The 8,674-nt window shown below is 32.5% G+C and overlaps 1 long non-coding RNA gene across 2 annotated transcripts; it reads left to right on the forward strand.

The window, feature by feature from the left end:
- The first annotated feature begins 3,901 nt into the window (after positions 1-3,901).
- LOC104585620 (uncharacterized) lies at positions 3,902-8,179 on the forward strand. 2 transcript variants are annotated; one of them, XR_016081007.1, is made up of 3 exons: positions 3,902-4,312; positions 4,867-7,930; positions 8,022-8,179. It is a non-coding gene; the product is annotated as an uncharacterized LOC104585620 (long non-coding RNA). The 2 variants fall into 2 exon arrangements; XR_016081008.1 differs by having other exon boundaries at positions 3,902-4,211.
- The last annotated feature ends 495 nt before the right edge of the window (positions 8,180-8,674 follow it).

Consider the following 8,674-nt stretch of genomic DNA (forward strand, 5'->3'; position numbering starts at 1 on the left):
CACGTGCAAGTTTTTTACCTTATAATCGCCGTTGTACTCCTTCCAAAGTGGTCTCCAGCAGTCGTAGCTAAGATTGGTCGCCGGAGGTTGGATGTCCACAGTGGTCACCGTTGTTCCCTTCAAGAGATGCCTTTCGTTTCAAGAGATCGGAGATATTTGAAAACGAAGGAAACAGAGTCTTCCACCATGTTTGTCGGCTGGCACTGCAAATCTTGGTCACCGGTAGGTGGTTGTTTGGACTTCAAGACGGTAGGTGTCGGTGTGCTGCTATTGTCTTCTCCGGTGAAGCTTGTGAAGATGTTGGGTTTTAGCAAAACAAAACCCTTCAAGGAGGACTGGAGGAGTCATTGAATGTTTAGTTGGGATAGGTTTGTCGTTTTCTTTTTTCTTTTTAAAATGAAATAATAAATCAAAATAAATATAAATATTGAACCGCTAACCATTGCCCAGGTCAAACGAGTCGATGGTTTGAGGTAAAATCGGAACTGTTCGAGTGATTGGTTTCTGGTCCGAATGGTCAGACCATCCGGGTCAACAACGGTTTGAAAAAGTTGATCAAAATCAATTTGAACGGATTGGGATAAGACATTGAATTGGATCAGATTTAATGATATGAAATAGTTATTAGGTTGGACTGTGTATGGATTTATATTGGATTGGATCGGATTAAATCGATCTCCAATTTATTGACAAAAAAGTAAGAATACAGGCAGATTTAAGTTAGAACTAATCTAAATTAAAATCAATTTGAACAAACTGGACGATCCATTGAATTAGACCAATTCAAAATGATCTAAAATATTCATTAGAGTGAATTAGACCTGATCCATTTGTAATGAATCCCTACTTTTCATTAACAAATTTAATCAACCTTATGCATAGTAATTGGAGAAGCAGCGTAGGGGTGGCAACGAGCCGAGCTTTTCACGAGCTGCTTGAACTCGGCACAGCTCGGTTTCAACCAAGCTCGAGGCTCGATTATTAAATGAGCCGTGCTCGAGCATACTAGAGCTTGGCTCGTGAGGCTCGCAAACCGGCTCGAATATATATATATATATATATATATATATATATATATATTTAATATATATATATATATATAGTATAATAATATATATAATAAAATTATAGAAAATAATATATATAGATATATAATAATAAAAATATTATAATTTTTAATTATTATAATTTATAATTTTTAAATATTAAATAAAAAATATTTTTATATATAACTTTTTATTTTTATAAAATATTTTTTCTCAAAATCGAGCTCAAGCCAAGCCGAGTTTCAGCTTATGAATTTTTGACTCGAGCCGAGCTCGAGCTCAAGGTTCTGGCTCGAACCGAGCTCGAGCCTTGTAGAACAGTCTTGAGCCAAGCTCGAGCTTAGTACTATTCAGCTCGGCTTGGCTCAAATCCACCCCTAGAAGCAGCGTTCAATTGTTGCTTGTTGCTCATAGACTTTTTAAACTATGACAATTGTGAAGGTGTCGTTGGACTGCCGTTGTTCTTAATATTTTTGACAAAGCCGTTGATTATCATTATATTACCGAAAAGTCTGAAAATACATTAGATTAAGGGTGAGTATTTGATTTATTCGGTTAAAAGTCGAACTGAATAAATCAAAATTTTAAAATCTAAACTGAAAAAATTGAAAAAAAATAAAAACTGAAACCAAAACTGAATTTTAGAAAAACCAAAATTTTCAGTTTGATTTTCGATTAAAACTGAATTTTAATAATATATACTATATTATATATATTATAAAATCAAATTTCATTATATTAATATATAAATATATAATATGTTATATATTATATGTTGTATATTATATATTATATCTTACATATTATATATTATATATTACATATTATATACCAAAGTTTGATTTATTAGGCTAACCGAATTTATGATTTTAAAATCAAAATTGAACTAAAATATTGATGGAATAAACCAAAAACTGAAAAATCAAAACCAAAATTTTCAGTTTTAAGCGAATAATGCTCACCCTACATTAGAGCTTTGTTGTCTCTGAGACCTGCAGGCTCATCATTCCCGTCCCGTATTATTTGCACACCTCCATGAATATAAATATTGCACCAACTATCCTGAATAAACGATCGATGTAACATTGTAGCCATTTTATTTTCATTTTTCTTCCCAGATCACATTGCTTCGCAATCCCCTTCTCTCAGGATTTTGTGTTTTTTTAATTAAAAAAATACAATAAAAGAATCAAATCAAACATAGGGCTACGTAAACTCATCTACAATGCATGGTCATCTTTATTAATTAAAATTGGTGCATCCGTGCATGCATGGCACAAGTCTCTTCTCTGCTTTGGATTGACATAATTTTTTTTATTTATGTTCAATATAAATACATATTTGTATTTACACTCTTCCCAAATGGAGCTAGCTTAGTACAATTTCATTCAAGTGGCTCAAAAATAGTGCCTAGCACAATAGCAGACTGAAGAAAACTAGGAAGTACACACACCAAGTCTGAGGTCTAGGCAGGCCAATGTGCAAGATAAATACCATTTTTCTTGTCAAATGGCATTTTAAAGCTCTTTGTGGGAGGTATATATATAGGCTGCATTTGAAAATGATGCAAATAGAGTGTAAATCCCCGAAAATTTGCACTCTGTTTCACTTTTGTATGTGTTTGACAACATTATATTTATACATTAATGAATGATAGAAAACACATTTCCTAATGCATATTTACATTAATAATAAGATGTAAAAGTACATCAATAAAAAAGTAGGGTTTTTACTGTTCAGTCTACCCCCAAAAATCTTAGGTCTACCTTAGGTCTGCAGTTCAATTCAGAATTCAGAGGTGGAGTGCAAATAACTTATCCCAAATAAATAAATTTGGATTCAAGTGGGTTTTTTTAACCACTATGTATGAACCATTAATCTTGATAACATATCCTTTTCTATAGACACATGTGGAGAATTCTTATCTTATCTTGCCGATTCTTGATCATGCATCTGATTCCGGTTCTTACGTATTCTCTGTGCCTTTGTAACATTTATTGATTTGATTCCCATCCCACTATCTATCAAGTATCAAGTAAAGGCAAATATATATATATATAGCTCATTGCCTATCTGCCTTACATGGGAAAATGTTTCCAATGTGGGGCAGCAGTGGGCTCTTGGGACAATGTTGGGAGCGTTTTACTAATAGCAGATCCCTAATAAGGAGTTTAAATCTGCTATTAACAAAATGCTCACAACAATGTTCCAGTTCCAACAGGAAACAGTAGCCACACATTGGAAACATCCTCCTTATCATTATGAGAAGATATCCCTACCCATTTATTGAATTCCTCTTCAATCCCTGCATTTTTTATATAATTATTGAAAAAAAAGGAGAGAATTTTGAAATTTTAAAAAGAATAACAAAGAGAATTTGATTTATTTTTCTCTTGATAGTGATGGCATCTTGAGGTAATAATGCATAGAGATGAGCGAGGTTGACCACTTTTTGTTTAAACTCATTTGACAAATAATAGCTATGATATTTTCACAAAATTCCTTATGAGAGGCTAATTAGTTATGCATGATAAGTAGATTTTCTACCCACGATAATTCCACCCACACCTACCCACATAACATCGCAGAGATATATATGGGGAGATGTTCCCAATGCACGGAGGTAGTGTTTTATGGGTAGGAGATCCTGAGTAGGGGTGTTCCTAAGAATCAAAAAATTGAAAAAATCGATCTAAAAAATCCGGTTAACTAAATCGGTCGGTTCAGTTTTCGGTTAATCTATAAAAAATCGACGGTTAACTAAACCGACCAATTTTTATATATTATATATTTTTGTTTTATTTTAATATGTTTCCGCCCTAGCGGCCCAGCCCCCAACGCCTCTCTCTCTCGGCCCAAGCCCAAAAAAATGAATACTTCTGTTTTCTATCAAACATTCAAACCCCAAAACCCTCTGGCCTCTTCTAATCTTCTTTCTTCTTGTTTGAACAGCAGAAACCAGAAATCGTAGCTGTTGCCACCACTCCTCTCCCATCGCCGTCGTCTAGTATGACTATCTATTTATCTTTCTTCTTGTTTCTAAAAGAAAACAAGAACAGATCAACAGACACTCAGTGACTCAGACAGAACCGAACCATTTCTCCTCTCCAATCGTTATTGTCGTCGCTCGTCGACCGGTTCTATTTCTCCCATGTCGTTGTTGTGGTCTGGTTCTCTTTCTCCCCCCATTCTTCTCATTCTCTGAATCTGAATCTTTAGGCTCTGGTTTTCTTCTCCCTTACAGTTCAACAGTGGTAGATTTGCTGGTAAATGATTTTTTTTAGTTAAAATAGTTGATATGAAATTTGTTTAAAATATGAATGTCTGAATGAATGATACCTATTTAAGCAAGTAAGCAACTATCTGAATGATATACCTATTTGTTTAAAATATGAATGTCTGAATGATACCGTTCAAATTTGAACGGTACCACTCCAGAAGTTCAAATAGGTCTGCAGGTCAAACCTCTTAAATAATTTGAATACTAATGTTAATGTCTTCTCCCTTACCAACCTCTATTGGAAACCTATTAAAGTCTCATTACTTCTTATGGATATCTTAGTTATAAGTGTGAGTGTAAAGAATATATCTAATAAGATTTTAACTCGAGCTAAGATGATAGCAAATTTAATTATGAACTGTGATGTCATCCGCAACTGTGGATGCTTTATACAGCTTTAGGCAATACAGATTTGTTCCACTAAATAGTGATTTTTTTATCCATTCTTTTGAGTTTCGACATCAATTGTTGTTAGAGCTTAATCACATCCAAGTGAATTTGATTTTAATATGATTTTGTGCAAATACCTCTTCTGTGCAGGTAGATTGGGAGACCACAGAAGACCAGGGTCAAGCAACATGTGGGTTTCTTTCCTTTTGTTTATTTGTTTTCCTATCAAGTAGTGTTGCCCCGATGATTCATATTAAATAGTTGCTTACTTGCTTTGTATATTCTTGTTATCTTCTTTCTAAAATTTCCACATTAACATTAGTATTTAGTAAGAAAAACATATATTTTCCCAAAACAAATGGAAGCATGGAACAAGCTTTGTGTTTGGTTATACTTATTCATTTGTTTGAGAAAATATGTGTTTTTTATATTCTTGTTTGCTTACTTGCTTTGTATATTATTGTTTGTATATTCTCAAAACAATGGAAGTATGGAACAGTTGCTTACTTGCTTTGTATATTCAACAATGGTTGTTTCATGTTTGTTTATACTTATTCATTCTTTTTCTTGAAAATTTTTTAGGCCTTGAAAATTCCCAATTTTTTTTTGTGTAGGGTGGGGAGGATGTTTGTTTATACTGTGTTTGGTTTCTTTAAAAACAAGTAAGAAAGAGAAAGTTGTGGGAAAAGTCCTCCAGTGATACTAATTTTAGGAAATGGCTTGAAGGACTATTTCATAATTCTCCCTTTCTCACTTGCTTTTCTTTTTTTATGAATTATGATAATTCCTTTCTCATTGATTTGGGGCTTCTTGAAACCCAATTGTATTAAAATGAAACAAGTTGTTTGTTAATTTGCTTTATTTTCCATAAGGAAAAAAAAAGAAAGGAAAGAAATACTCAAATAGAATGTTGTTTGTTAACTAGTCATTATGTACATGAATTTGTCTTTGAAGACATGTTTACAATGAGTTGTACCAATTTGTACAATAGAGTTTCATAAAAACAATAAAATTTGAATGAATATTTAAGCTAAGATTTAATACTTATTCATTTTTGTTCTTATTCATTCATGCTTATTCATTCTTATTAATTATTTTTCTTATTCATTCATTCTTATTCATCCATTTTCTTTATTAGATGTTAAGTATGGGTGATAATAACACAAGCACAATTCCTCCTCCTAAACCACAAAGTGATGATGAGAATGCATCAAATCCACCTATTATGGAGGTTGATTCAAAGGTTATTGTTTCTTCTACTTATAGAAAACAAAATCTTGGGTGTGGAATCACTTCACTAAGATAGATTGCCAAGTTAAAAATGATCAAAGAGCATCATGTACCTATTGTGGTAAGGACTTAGCTTGTCCTAGTACAAGTGGTACAAATTTGCTTGATTAATCACTTGATTAGATGTAGGAAGTAACCTTTAAATGTGGACAAGAAACAAAAAACTTTGAAATCTTCATATGAAAATGCAAAAGAGGTGGGAGATACATCACACCAATACTTGTAACTTACAAATTTGACCAAGAAGATTGTAGAAGGGCATTTGCTAGAAAGATTATTGTAGATGAATTGCCCTTTAAGCATGTGAAATGAGAGGGGTTTTGTGACTTTTGTGGTACCATGCAACCACAATTTATAGTCCCTTCATGTCAAACAATAACTAGAGATTGTTATGATCTCTTTATGGAGGAGAAGAGGAAGTTGAAAAAATATTTCAAGAAATTGCCATCAATGATCTACCTTACTACAAACACATGGACATCTTATCAAAATCTTAGTTATATGTGTCTCACTGTTCACTTCATAGATGATTGGAGATTGTATAAAAAAATTTAAAATTTTTATCCAATTTCCAGTCACTCAAGAGAAGTGATTGGTAAGGCAATTAAGAAATACTTGCTTGATTGGGGCATCAAAAGAGTTTTTATTATAACAGTAGGCAATGCAAGTTCAAATGATGTGGGAATTCAATACTTGAAAAAGAGACTCAACAGTTGGAAGGGAAGTGTTTTAAGGAGTGAATTCTTACATATGAGATGTGGTGCACATATTTTGAGTTTAATTGTCAAAGAGGGGTTATCAGAATTGGATGAGTCTATATTTAAGATCCGTTTTGCAGTAAAGTATGCAAGGTTTTTTCCATCATGATTGTAAAGGTTTAAGGATTATGTAGAGAAAGAAAAGATAGAGAGTAAGAGTTTTATTTGCCTAGATGTTGATACTAAGTGGAACTCTACTTATTTGATGTTGGAATCTACTTTAAAATTTCAGAAGGCATTTGATTTGTTAGAGACCGTTGATAGTAAGTACGTAAAGGAGCTTACTAGTTCAAAAAATAAGGGTTTTTCTAATGATGATGATTGGGAATATGCTCAGTGCTTGCTTCATTTTTCTTAAAATTTTCTATGAAACTACATTGAAATTGTCTGGGTCACTTTATATAAATGGAAATGAATACATGAAAGAAATTTATGGTATTGGGCTTGTTATTTCTAGGAAGTGTACTAGTGATGATTTTAGTGTTAGTTTGATGGTTTCCAAGATGAAAAATAAGTTTGAAAAGTATTGGGCAAATGTGAGGAATATCAACATTATGTTGTTCATTGTAGTGGTTCTTGATCTTCGATGTAAATTGGAGTATGTGGATTGGGTTATTAATGAATCATATGATGTTGATAATGCTCAAGTGTTGAGAAAGAGGGTGAAACATGTTTTGGTCTCCATGTTTAAATTTTATAGTTTAGCTAAGTCATCTCACAATGTTCAACCAAGCAATTAAATTCAAGATACAAATGAGATGGAAGTTGATAGTGTAGAAGATGTTGCTGATTTTATGAATGCATTGTATAAAAAGCAAAAAACAGGTCAATGAGGTGTAGATACTAAAACAGAATTGGATAAATATTTAGGGGAGGAATGTGAAGATTCGAAAAATAAATCATTTGACATATTGGCTTGGTGGAAAGTTAATCGTCTAAATATCAAGTACTTCCTATGATAGCTCGAGATGTGTTACCTATGCCTGTATCTACAGTTGCATCTGAGTTGGCTTTTAGTACTGGATGATGTGTGCTTGATTCATTCCGTAGTTCTTTAACTCCAAGAATGGTGGAAACTATCATTTGTGGACAAGATTAGCTACAAATATCACATGGCTACCTTCATTTAGAGGAGAGTTTAGAAGAACTTGAGAGTATGGATTCAGGTAAGCTTTTTGTTTTTTATTTTATTTTTCCTCTTCATTTTTATTTTGTTATATTAATTCTAATTTGTGTTTGTCTTAATATTTTTTGTAGAAATATCATGTATCAGTGAGGAGCATCCTCTTATTGTTGTTGATGATTGAATGTTTATGGTTGTGGTCTTGTGGATCTCATTAAATTTAAACTTTCATGTTTGTGGACGTTGTTTAATGTTTATAGTTGTAAATTTATGATTTGTGAACCTTGTTAAATGGCCAAGTGTTAAAAGAAATATCTTGTTGAATGTTTTTTGCAGAGATATTTTATTGAATGTTTTATGTTGGTTAATAGTTTAATACTTTTATGATATATAGATAATAAGCAAGAAGCTTAACCTATGAAAAAATCAATCAGAGGTTATGGCTTATTTGCTTTGTAATAGCTAATAGGTGAAACAATCACTTCTCTTGACTCTTGGAGGTTGGAGCTAAGCAAGGTTTAATCCCCCTTGCTATTCCCTTGTCAAAAAAGCAGTCAGGTATTTAGACTATTAAGAAGCATTTTTTATACTATCAGTTAGTCTTAACGATTTGAAGTTGAATACTTTAATTATTCTTACTTTGATTCTTCTATTTCTCTATAGGTTCTATGACTAATTGCCTTGCTGCAAATCAGCCAAATCTGCAATGGTCAATACCCAAAAATTTCATAAGTGCTAATCTTGGAATAGTTATTTTAGACAAACTGGCTTGAATTAGGAATGAAAT

Source organism: Nelumbo nucifera, chromosome 1 (genome assembly GCF_055504915.1).
Source record: "Nelumbo nucifera cultivar China Antique chromosome 1, China Antique-T2T, whole genome shotgun sequence".
NCBI classification, from domain to species: domain Eukaryota; kingdom Viridiplantae; phylum Streptophyta; class Magnoliopsida; order Proteales; family Nelumbonaceae; genus Nelumbo; species Nelumbo nucifera.